This window comes from Arachis ipaensis, chromosome B4, assembly GCF_059453495.1.
Source record: "Arachis ipaensis isolate K30076 ecotype BB chromosome B4, ASM5945349v1, whole genome shotgun sequence".
NCBI lineage: Eukaryota > Viridiplantae > Streptophyta > Magnoliopsida > Fabales > Fabaceae > Arachis > Arachis ipaensis.
The window spans coordinates 133,190,081-133,203,153 of NC_142439.1; the positions used below are offsets into that span (position 1 = coordinate 133,190,081).

Consider the following 13,073-nt stretch of genomic DNA (forward strand, 5'->3'; position numbering starts at 1 on the left):
GGTTGGTCTCTTGGCATCTCTTCAGAACAAGTTTCAGGTGATCAAGACAGGAGCTGAATGAGTCTCCATATACTGAGAAGTCATCCATGAAGACTTCCAGAAATTTTTCCACCATATCAGAGAAAATAGAGAGCATGCATCTCTGGAAGGTTGCAGGCGCATTACACAGCCCAAATGGCATCCTTCTATAAGCAAACACTCCAGATGGACATGTGAATGCTGTTTTCTCTTGATCATGGGGATCCACTGCAATCTGGTTATAGCCTGAGTAGCCATCCAAAAAGCAGTAATACTCATGACCTGCTAGTCTTTCTAGCATCTGGTCTATGAATGGTAAAGGAAAATGATCCTTTCTGGTGGCTGTATTGAGCCTTCTGTAGTCAATACACATGCGCCACCCTGTAACTGTTCTTGTAGGAACCAGTTTATTTTTTTCATTATGAATCACTGTCATGCCTCCCTTTTTTGGGATGACTTGGACAGGGCTCACCCAGGGGCTATCAGAAATAGGATAAATAATCCCAGCCTCTAGTAATTTGGTGACCTCTTTCTGCACCACTTCTTTCATGGCTGGATTTAGCATCCTCTGTGGTTGAACCACTGGTTTGGCATTATCCTCCAATAAGATTTTGTGCATGCATCTAGCTGGGCTTATGCCCTTAAGGTCACCTATGGACCACCCAAGAGCTGTCTTGTGTGTCCTTAGCACTTGAATAAGCGTTTCCTCTTCCTGTGAATTTAAAGCAGAGCTTATGATCACTGGAAAAGTGTCACCTTCTCCCAGAAATGCATATTTCAAGGATGGTGGTAGTGGCTTGAGCTCGGGTTTAGGAGGTTTTTCCTCTTCCAGAAGAAATTTCAGAGGCTCTTTCATGTCCTCTGAATCCTCCAAATCAGGCTGAACATCTTTAAAGATATTTTCCATCTCTGATTCGAGACTCTCAGCCATGTTGATCTCTTCTACCAAGGAGTCAATAAGATCAACTTTCATGCAGTCTGTTGATGTGTCTGGATGCTGCATGGCTTTAACAGCGTTCAACTTGAACTCATCATCATTGACTCTCAGGGTTATTTCCCCCTGTTGGACGTTAATGAGGGATCATCCAATTGCTAGGAAGGGTCTTCCTAGAATGAGAGTAGCACTCTTGTGCTCCTCCATTTCCAGCACAACAAAGTTAGTGGGAAAGGCGAATGGCCCAATCCTGACAATCATGTCTTCAATCACGCCTGATGGGTATTTAGTGGAGCCATCAGCAAGCTGAAGACATATCCGGGTTTGGTTTAACTTCTTCAGTTAAACCAAGCTTTCTGATAGTGGATGCAGGTATTAGGTTCATGCTTGCCCCAAGATCACATAAAGCTGTCTTGGTGCAATTACCTTCTAATGTGCATGGTATCAGAAAACTCCCAGGGTCTTTAAGCTTCTCAGGAAAGCTTTTCAGAATGACTGCACTGCATTCTTCAGTGAGGAGTTCTGTTTCTCTCCACTCCTTTTTATGACTCAAGATCTCTTTCATGAACTTGGCATAAGAAGGTATTTGCTCAAGTGCCTCTACAAATGGAATCTTTATTTCAAGAGTCCTAAGATAATCTGCAAAGCGAGCAAATTGCTTATCCTGCTCCTCTTTCCGGAGTTTTTGAGGATAAGGTATCTTGGCTTTATATTCCTCAACCTTAGTGGTTAAAGAAGCCTTTTTAGAGGGGTTATTATCAGCACTTGTGTGTGTCTGATCCCTCACTGGCAATTGAGTACCAGAGTTAGAAACTGGAGTGACGTTAGATGCCAACTCCTTGTCTGTTCCTGGCGTCTGAACGCCAGAACTGTGCCCATTTTGGGCATTCAGCGCCAGATCCTGCCCATTTTGGGCGTTTAGCACCAGATCCTTGCCCATTTCTGGCGTTGAACGCCAGTTCTTGCTTGTTTCTGGCGTTGAACGCCAGTTTTGGGCATGGTCTGGGCGTTCAGCGCCAGCCTTCCACCAAATTTCTGGCGTTTTAGTGCCAGAGTTATTTTTCCCTGGGCTCTTACTATCCTCAGGTAAATTTTGGGTGGTTTGCTCATTTCTTGGCTTTTTGCTGCCTTGAGGTGGGGTATTTAATGTTTTCCCACTTCTTAATTGAACTGCTTGGCATTCTTCTGTTATTTGTCTTGACAGCTGCTGCTTTGTTTGCCTAAACTGTTCTTCCATATGTATATTAGCCATCCTTATCTCTTGTAGTCTATCTTTGAATTCGGCTAACTGCTTTGTTAGAAAGTCCAATTGCTGGTTGAATTCGGCAGCTTGTTTTACAGGACTGAGTTCAGTAGTTGCTGTTTTAACCTCTTCTTTCATGGAAGGGTTACTGCTTAGGTACAGATGCTGATTCCTGGCAACTGTATCAATGAGCTCTTGAGCCTCTTCAATTGTCTTTCTCATGTGGATAGATCCACCAGCTGAGTAATCTAGAGACATCTGAGCTCCTTCTGCAAGCCCATAGTAGAAGATGTCTAACTGAACCCACTCTGAAAACATTTCAGAGGGGCATTTTCGTAGCATCTCTTTGTATCTCTCCCAGGCATCATAAAGAGATTCATTATCTCCTTGTTTAAAGCCTTGGATGTCCAGCCTTAGCTGTGTCATCCGTTTTGGGGGAAAGTATTGATTCAGGAATTTTTCTGTCAGCTGTTTCCATGTCCTTATGCTGGCCTTAGGTTGGTTATTCAACCACCTCCTAGCTTGATCTTTTACAGCAAATGGAAACATTAATAGTCTATAGACATCCTGATCTATTTCTTTATCATGTACTGTGTCAGCAATCTGTAGAAACTGTGCCAGAAACTCTGTAGGTTCTTCCTGTGGAAGACCGGAATACTGGCAATTTTGCTACACCATGATAATGAGCTGAGGATTCAACTCAAAGCTACTGACTCCAATGGAGGGTATGCAGATGCTACTCCCATATGAAGCAGTAGAGGGGTTAGAATATGACCCCAGAGTCCTCCTGGACTGTTCATTTTCGCTTAGGTCCATGATGGAGAAAGGGAGATGATGTAAAATAACAAAAATATATAATTTTTTTGTTTATTTATTTATTTCGAAAATAAATCAAAATAAAATAAATAAAAATGAGTGAAGATTTTCAAAAAAAAAAATTGAAGAGAGAGAAAGTGGTTAAGAAGTTTGAAAAGGATATGATGATTTTTGAAAAAGGTTTCAAATTTTGAAATAAAAATCTGAATTTTGGAAATAGATTTCGAAAATTGTGGAGGAAAAATACCAAACTTAGAATTTTTAGAAAACCAAGATAAAATTTTCGAAAAACAAAGGAAAATCAGTGAGAAAACACCAAACTTAGAGTTTGGCACAAGATTTAATAGAAAAATAATTTATTTTAAAAAAATTTTGAAAAGGAAAATAAAAGACTCTAACCCACAAGACAAAAGTTTCCTAATCTAAGCACAAAGACTCACCGTCAGTTGTTCAAACACGAACAATCCCCGGCAACGGCGCCAAAAACTTGGTGCACAAATTGTGAATCACACTTTTCACAACTCGTACCACTAACCAGCAAGTGCACTGGGTCGTCCAAGTAATACCTTACGTGAGTAAGGGTCGAATCCCACGGAGATTGTTGGTTTGAAGCAATCTATGGTTATCTTGTAAATCTTAGTTAGGAAGTCAATTATATTTATCAGTTGGATTGCAAATAAACAAGAGAGCATGAATTAAAGGTTACTTGTTATGCAGTAATGGAGAAAATGTTGGAGTTTTGGAGATGCTTTGTCTTCTGGATCTCTGCTTTCCTCTGTCTTCTGAATCACGCACGCATGTCCTCCTATGGCAAGCTGTGTGTAGGTGGATCACCGTTGTCAATGGCTACCATCCATCCTTCCAGTGAAAAGGGTCCAAGTGCGCTGTCACCGCACGGCTAATCATCTGCAGGTTCTCAGTCATACCGGAATAGGATCTACTATCCTTTTGCGTCTGTCACTACGCCCAGCACTCGCGAGTTTGAAGTTCGTCACAGCCATCCAATCCCAGAATCCTACTCGGAATACCACAGGCAAGGTTTAGACTTTCCGGATTCTCATGAATGCCGCCATCAATCTAGCTTTTACCACGGAGATTCCAATTAAGAAATCTAAGAGATATTCATTCATTCTATAGTGGAACGTAGATGGTTATCAAGCACGCGTTCGTGGAGGAATGATGATGATTGTCACGTTCATCACATTCATATTGAAGTGCAAATGAATATCTTAGATAGGAACACGCATGTTTGAATGGAAAACAGAAATACTTGCATTAATTCATCGAGACACAGCAGAGCTCCTCACCCCCAACAATGGGGTTTAGAGACTCATGCCGTCAGAGAATACAAAGTTTTGATCTGAAATGTCATGAGATACAAGATAGGTCTCTAAAAGTTGTTTTTATACTAAACTAGTAGCCTAGGTTTACAAAAAATGAGTAAACTATGATGGATGGTGCAGAGATCCACTTCTGGGGCCCACTTGGTGTGTGCTGGGGCTGAGACTTAAGCAATTCACGTGCATAAGGCTGTTTTGGGTGTTCAACGCCAGGTTTGGGTCCATTTCTGGCGTTGAACTCCAACTTTTAATCCTTTTCTGGCGCTGGACGCCAGAATTGGGCAGAGAACCGGCGTTGAATGCCAGTTTATGTCATCTATCCTTGAGCAAAGTATAGACTATTATATATTGCTGGAAAGCCCTGGATGTCTACTTTCCAATGCAATTGGAAGCGCGCCATGTCGAGTTCTGTAGCTCCAGAAAATCCACTTTGAGTGCAGGAAGGTTAGAATCCAACAGCATCAGCAGTCCTTTTTCAGCCTGAATCAGATTTTTGCTCAGCTCCCTCAATTTCAGCCAGAAAAATACCTGAAATTATAGAAAAACACACAACTCATAGTAAAGTCCAGAAATATGAATTTTTCCTAAAAACTAATGGAAATAAACTAAAAACTAACTAGAATATACTAAAAACTATATGAAATTAACCCCAAAAAGCGTATAAAATATCCGCTCATCAGTGATCCACTAACACACAGCTTGCCATAGGAGGACGTGCGTGCGTGAACAAGAAGAGAGAGGAAAGCAGAGATTCAGAAGACAAAACATCTCCAAAACTCCAACATATTCTCCATTACTGCATACAAGTATAATTTGTGTTCTGCCCTTTTACTTTTTACAATTCAAACTAAAAATTATTATTGATATTATATCCTGACTGAGATTTACAAGATAAACATAGATTGCTTCAAACCAACAATCTCCGTGGGATTCGACCCTTACTCACGTAAGGTATTACTTGGACGACCCAGTGCACTTGCTGGTTAGTTGTGCGAAGTTGTAAGAGAGTAATATGTAACAATTTCGTGCACCAGAAGGATCTCTCCTTTTCATCAACCTTGATAATCCTTTTAATTCTTTTTGTTGAGGGCTTGACTGCAGTTGAAGAAGGCTCTGCCACTAATGCTCTCTTCATTCCTTTTCTTGCTGTGGGTTTAGGGGTAGCTTTCTCTTTGCCTTTCTTAGTGGCCATTCTAAAAAAGGGAAGAGAAAGTAAATTAAATTTAAAGAGATAAAGCAAGAGAGAGGGTTGAGTGAGTGATAGTCAATACACGGTAAAGATGAATGAAGGGAACACATGGTCATGACAACATGTGAAAAGTTCATCAAAGGGAATAAAATAAGTGCATTAGAGGGTAAGTAGATGCAAGATGTTTATTGGCATGCCGGCAAGGGCATGAGTAGCATAGATCAAGCATCACTTTGTAACAAACTATCGCCTTTGTATTGACAATTAAATTCAATTAATAAAATGGTAAAGGGAATTTGTGAAAAGCAAGCATTGAATAGTAGAATAGAATAATGTAGAAAAGTGCATGATGCCATATGGGCTTTTTCACAAACACATAGCATGCATGGTAAATAATCCAATGAAAATAATAAATTGAACATGCAAGCAACCCTTTAAAAATAATATTGCCAAACAATTTTGCAACAATCCACAATGACCAAATAGATTTCCAACACCAATAAAAAAAGAAAGAAAAAGAAAACATATGCAATGAAAGTAAAAAGAAAGAGAAAGGAAGAAGAAAACATAAATAAAGAAGAAGAATAGAAAAGTTAGGAGGGAAGAAGAAAAGAAAAAAAAACCTTGATAATGGTGGGAAGAGAGAGAGAAAGTAGAAAGTGAGAAGGAGGGAAGAAGGAAGAAGGGGGAAGAAAGAAATAAGGAGGGAAAAGAAAAAGTAGGATTGGGGGAAGAGAAAGATAAGATATTTGGCAAATTAGGATAAGTTTTGCGGCGCAAGCGACGCGAACGCGTGGGTGACGCGTTCGCGCGAAGGTGCATTAAGTTAATCGACGCGGAAGCGTCGGTCACGCGGACGCGTGACTCAGGTTATGCTACTGGCGCGAGGGCAGCCTCGCGCTTGCACGACTTTCTGTTCGAATTTATATTTTTGCCAAATTTTGGGCGACACGAACGCGTGGATCATGCGCTCGCGTGAGTGGCCAGTAGATGGATATGACGCGGACGCGCAAGCCATGCTTCCGCGTGGAAAGAATTTGTGCGTTCAGCACCGATCCAGCACCACTAGCACAACTTTCGGTCGTGCACCCATGTTACGTCGAAGTTCAGATCACGCGGCCGCGTGAGTGATGCGGACGCGTGGGAGGCCAGTTTTCGCACTTGACACGGACGCGTCGACGATGTGGTCGCATGGGATGATTTGTGCCAAAGGCACGCCTCCAGCCACGCTCTCGCGTGACTCTCTATTCAATTCCCCTTTCTTCAAAATGCACTAGTGACGCTTACGCGTCGCGTGCGTAAATTTTTTTTTTTTATATGCAAATGCAGGATGCAGATGAGGTGCAAGATATAGGCAGTAGTATGGAGAAGAGTTATAGATGAGGGAAGAGAAGGAGAAGAAGAGGAACGATCATACCGTGGTGGGTTGTCTCCCACCTAGCACTTTGCTTTAACGTCCTTAAGTTGGACGCTTCAGTAGCTCAGTTTTCAGTTGCGAGTGGATCCTCCAGGAGGAAGATCTCTAACTCCTTGTTTTTCGTTGCCTTCTCACCATGGTAGAGCTTCAAATAATGTCCATTAACCTTGATGAGTTCAGAGCTTGAAGGGTGACTTAGATGGAAAACTCCGTACGGTTCAGCCCTCTCGACTCTATATGGACCTTCCCACCTTGATCGCAGTTTGCCTGGCATGAGCCTCAGTCTAGAGTTGTAAAGAAGGACCAAATCCCCAGGTTGGAACTCCTTTCTCTTGATGTGTTGATCATGTACAGCCTTCATTTTCTCCTTGTACAGTCTTGAGTTCTCATAAGCTTCTAGGCGAAGGCTCTCCAATTCTTGCAGTTGCAACTTCCTTTACTGCCCAAAAAGCTTTGTGCTCCACCTCAACTGGAAGGTGACAAGCCTTTCCATAGACTAAACGGAAAGGACTCATCCCAATGGGTGTCTTGTATGCTGTTCTGTATGCCCATAGTGCATCTTGTAGTCTGGTGCTACAGTCTCTTCTATGAGGTTTGACTATCTTCTGTAAGATGCGCTTTATTTCTCTGTTAGACACCTCGGCTTGCCCATTAGTCTGAGGATGGTAGCCTGTTGCTATTTTATGAATTATCCCATGCTTCTTCAGTAATCCTGTTAGTCTCCTGTTACAAAAATGGGTGCCTTGATCGCTCACAATTGCTCGTGGTGATCCAAAGCGACAAATAATGTGGTTTCTAACAAAGGAAACAACAGTGTTAGCATCATTAGTACGGGTAGGAATCGCTTCCACCCATTTAGAAACATAGTCTACAGCTAACAATATATAGAGGTGGCCATTAGAATTTGGAAATGGATCCATGAAGTCAATGCCCCAGACATCAAAAATTTCACAGAAAAGCATAGTTTGTTGAGGCACTTCATTCCTCTGGGATATATTACCAAACCTCTGGCATGGGGGACAAGATTTACAAAATTCAGCAGCGTCTTTAAAAAAGGTGGGCCACCAAAATCCATAGTCTAAGATTTTTCTAGCTGTTCTTTGGGGGCCAAAATGTCCTCCACTCTCAGATGAGTGACAGGCCTCTAAAATGGACTGGAATTCTGATTGAGGCACACACCTTCTAATTACCTGGTCAGCGCCACATCTCCATAAATATGGGTCATCCCATATATAATATTTAGACTCGCTTTTCAGCTTGTCTCTTTGGTGCTTAGTAAATTGTGGAGGAAAAGTGCGGCTAACTAGATAATTAGCTACAGGTGCATACCAAGGGGTTAACGCAGATACTGCTTGTAGGTTATCAAATGGAAAATTATCAGATATAGGAGTGGAGTCATCCTTAATGTGTTCAAGGCGGCTTAAGTGGTCTGCCACTAGATTCTGGGTATCACTCCTATCCTTTATTTCTAAATCAAATTCTTGTAGCAGCAGTATCCAACGTATAAGCCTTGGTTTGGATTCCTTTTTAGCTAATAGATACTTTAGAGCTGCATGGTCTGAATACACTACTACCTTAGTACCAAGTAAATAGGCTCGGAATTTATCCAGAGCAAAAACAATAGCAAGAAGCTCTTTTTCAGTAGTAGTGTAGTTGGACTGAGCAGCGTCTAAAGTTTTAGACGCGTAAGCAATAACAAAAGGATCCTTACCTTCACGCTGAGCCAGTACTGCTCCTACTGCATGGTTGGAAGCATCGCACATGATTTCGAATGGCTGGCTCCAGTCTGGTCCTCTCACAATTGGAGCTTGAGTCAGGGCGGTTTTCAGCTTATCAAACGCTTGTTTGCAATCCTCACTGAACTCGAACTCGATATCTTTCTGCAGTAATCTGGATAGGGGAAGTGCTACCTTACTAAAGTCCTTAATGAATCTTCGGTAGAAACCTGCATGGCCAAGGAACGAACGGACTTCCCTCACAGAAGAGGGGTAAGACAAACTAGAAATAACATCCACCTTTTCTGGATCTACAGAAATGCCAGTATTAGATACAACATGTCCCAGTACGATTCCTTGTTTAACCATAAAATGATATTTTTCAAAATTCAATACAAGGTTTGTACTGACACATCTATCTAATACTCTAGATAAACTATCCAAGCAAAGGTTAAAAGAATCACCATAAATGCTAAAATCATCCATAAAAACCTCCATACACTCCTCAATAAGATTAGAGAAAAGACTCATCATGCACCTTTGGAAAGTAGCTGGTGCATTGCACAGGCCAAAGGGCATTCTCTTGTAAGCATAAGTCTCAAAAGGACATGTAAAGGTAGTCTTTTCCTGATCCTCGGGAGCTATATGAATCTGGAAATAGCCTGTGTAACCATCTAAAAAGAAATAATGTGATTTACCTGACAGGGGATCCAGCATTTGATCAATGAATGGAAGAGGGTAGTGATCCTTATGAGTAGCTTGGTTGAGACGCCTGTAATCAATGCAGACCCTCCAGGCATTCTGTACTTTGGTTGCTATGAGCTCTCCGTGCTCATTCTTCACTGTAGTGACTCCAGACTTCTTGGGCACCACTTGCACTGGGCTCACCCATTCACTGTCTGAGATGGGGTAGATAATACATGCCTCTAATAGTCTGGTCACTTCCTTCTTGACAACCTCTAAAATAGTGGGGTTTAGTCTTCTTTGGGGTTGACGAACAGGTCTTGCTCCTTCTTCTAAAAATATCATGTGCTCACAAACTTGAGGGTTGATGCCTACTATGTCTGCTAAACTCCACCCAATTGCTTTCTTGTGCTTCCTCAGCACACTAAGTAACTGCTCTTCCTGCTGAGAAGTGAGGTCATGTGCAATGATAACTGGAAACTTCTGCTTGTTCTCGAGGTAAGCATATTTGAGGTGTGGAGGAAGGGGTTTCAATTCTAGCTTTTGCTCATGGTATGGCTCTGGATTATCTGGAACTGGTGGCAGTGGTAGAGTACCTGCATTGTCCTCGGAATTCCCCACACTTGGACCTTGTCCTATGTACTTATCTTCAAACTCTTCCTGGTGAACTTCAGCTACGGTTTTATCTATGATGTCACACTGGAAGATAGAACGGTCTTCTGGAGGTTGCTTCATAACTCCATTCAGATTGAAGCTTACTACTCGGCCGTCTATTTCAAAAGAGTAAGTGCCTGCAAAAGCATCTAATTTGAACTTCAAGGTCTTCAAGAAAGGTCTTCCGAGTAGGATTGATGATGGCTTCTCTGAGTCATTTTGGGGCATCTCCAGGATGTAAAAATTAATGGGGAAAGTGAGACCTTTGATACCCAGTAATACATCTTCAGCAACTCCAGCCACTGTAATAATACTTTTATCTGCTAACACAAAACGAGCTGCCGACCTTTTTAAGGGAGGGAGCCTCAAAACATCATATACAGATAAAGGCATTATACTAACACATGCTCCTAAATCACACATGCAGTCAGAAAATATCATACATCCAATGGTACAGTTAACCATGCATGGACCTGGATCACTACATTTTTAGGTATATTTCCCATTAAAGTAGATATAGAACTACCTAAAGGAATATTTTCTAATTCATTAATTTTATCTTTATGTATGCATAAATCCTTTAGAAACTTTGCATATTTAGGTACCTGTTGAATGACATCAAAAAAGGGAACAGTTACCTCAACCTTTTTGAAGATTTCTACCATCTTGGGATCAGGTTCCAACTGCTTCCTGGGCTTCCTAGCAAGTTGTGAAAATGGAATAGGAACGGCGTCCTCTATAGTGTCTGCGCCCTATGGTGCTTCTCTCTGTGATTTGGTGTCTTCTTCTTCAGCCATGTCCTGTATGCTCTTTTCTTCTTCAACATCTTCTATTTCCACTACCTCTTCAACTGAGGTGTGTTCAGGTGGATTTGGCTCTTCCTGATTCCTCTCTTGCAGTGTGGTTCCGGACCTTAGGGTGATGGCATTAATACCACCCTTTGAGTTGGGTAATGGTTGAGAGGGGAGTCCACCAGAGCTTGAGGACTGGTTGTTGGAGTTGTTCATTGATCCAATCTGTGAGACAAGGGCTTGCAAAGTAGAATTCAAACCATTCAAGGTAGAAGTAAGGTTGTTTTCCATGGCCTGTTGTCTCTGATCAATAGATTGTAGTAACTCATCATTAGGAGATAAAGAGGGGTAAGTGATCTGAGAGGTCTGCTGAGATGCTTGAGGCTGTCTTAAATGAGGTACTCTATAGGTCTGATTCTAATTCTGCTGTCTGAAGTTGTTATTGTTATTCCACCTCTGATTTCCATTGTTATATCTGCCTCTTCTGTTATAATTGTCCCTCCAACCCTGGTTAGAATTGTCTCTCCAACCTTGGTTAGAGTTATCCTGCCATCCTTGGTTATAGTTGCCACCTTGATTGTACCCTTGATTGGGGCGGTCATGAAAGTTATGCGTGGCTGCTACAGTGTTGTCTTCTGGTTGGAGTTGCGGACACTCATCGGTATAGTGACTGTAATCTGCACAGATTCTGCATACTCTTTGTGGAACCAATTGCTGGCTGTGCTGTGGTGGAGAAGGCTGAACTTGCTGAGGCTGTTGTTAATTCAGTTGCATCTGCTTCAGCAAGTTAGTCATTTTACATAAGCTCTGAGCTATAGCAGCAGTCTCTTTACTAGTGGATACCTCTACAACAGCTCTCGACCGACTTTGTTTCTGCCTGTGATTCCTAGTAGAGTCAGCTAAGTCGCTGATCAATTGCCATGCTTCTTCCGTAGTCTTGTACTTTTTCATAGAACCATTACTAGCACCTTCCAGTGTGGTCCTATCTTGAGATTTCAAACCCTGTGTAAAGTAACCGAGCAACACTATCTTGTCAATCATATGATGGGGGCATGCTTCTCGAAGATTATTGAAGCATTCCAAGTATTCATAGAGGGTCTCAGATTCATCCTGAACGGTCATAGACATGTCCTTCCTCAGCTTATCGGCAACTTCAGCTGGAAAGAATTTCTCCAGAAACTCTCTCCTAAGTGTATCCCAGTTGGAAACAGTTGCTCCGGGTTGAGTGTAGTACCACTCTCTTGCCTTTCCTTCCAGAGAAAACGAAAAGGCTTTCAACAGAATGGAGATTTCATCAGTGCCATCACGCTTAACAGTAGAACAAGCAGTCTAGAAATCCCTAAGATGCTTGATAGGCTCTTGAGCAGGTAAGCCATGAAACTTGGGCATCAAGTTGAGTAGTGAAGACTTTATTTCAAAATCTACAGCTACTGCTGGGTGGTGTGCCTGGATAGTGACTCTTCTGGGCGCTGCCATGTCACCTGCACGTAAATGAACTGGATCAGTAGAAAGGGAGCTTGTTTCTTCCTTAGATGACGGTTCAGGTTCGTCCTCAAAGAGGAGTCGCCGACGCCGAGCTTGCCTTATACGTGAAAGAGTTCTTTCAATCTCAGGGTCAAATACTGGCAAGCTTGGATCAGGAAGTGAACGCGTCATTTAACGAGAGAAATGTACAGCTCATAGTGACAAAATGAAAAGAAAAATTGCAATTAAAATAAATACCAATCAATAAATTAGCACACTGTTGCAACTCCCCGGCAACGGCGCCAAAAAATTGACGTGCGAAATTGGCGAGTTAAGAATTTATTAATAGGAATACGTTGCAAGTATAGTCCTTAACCAGCCGAAAATTCGCTTATCAATTTAAAAGGGGTTGTCACAATATTGAAAATTAAAATACTGAGAGTATGAATCCCAGGTCGTCTCCCAACGAGTTGCAGAGAGATGTGCTATTTCATCAATCGGGTGTTTTCAAAAGTGGTTGAGTTGGTAAATAGGAAATTAAAATAGAGAATTTAATTAATTCTAAATAAAAGCCTTGAGTGGGGGTAGATTAGTTGGAAGCCCTATTCTTGTTGAAATACTCTCAAGATTAATTAATAATTGGAAGTTACTCTGCTTAGTTAACCCTTACTAGGTAAAGGAAAGTCAAGCAAGTTGAAAATCTGTTTCTAGTCATAAGTCCTAATCCTCTCCCTTGGGAAGGACTAGAGTTAATGATTAGAGGGTGATTCAACAATAGACCCAATTATAATTTCTCTTTTGAGTAGTT

The 13,073-nt window shown here is 41.7% G+C and overlaps 1 pseudogene; it reads right to left on the minus strand.

Moving 5' to 3' along the window:
* The window catches only part of LOC148569285 (uncharacterized), a 36,936-nt pseudogene extending 26,129 nt beyond the window's left edge, over positions 1 to 10,807 (minus strand).
* Positions 10,808 to 13,073: the final 2,266 nt, after the last annotated feature.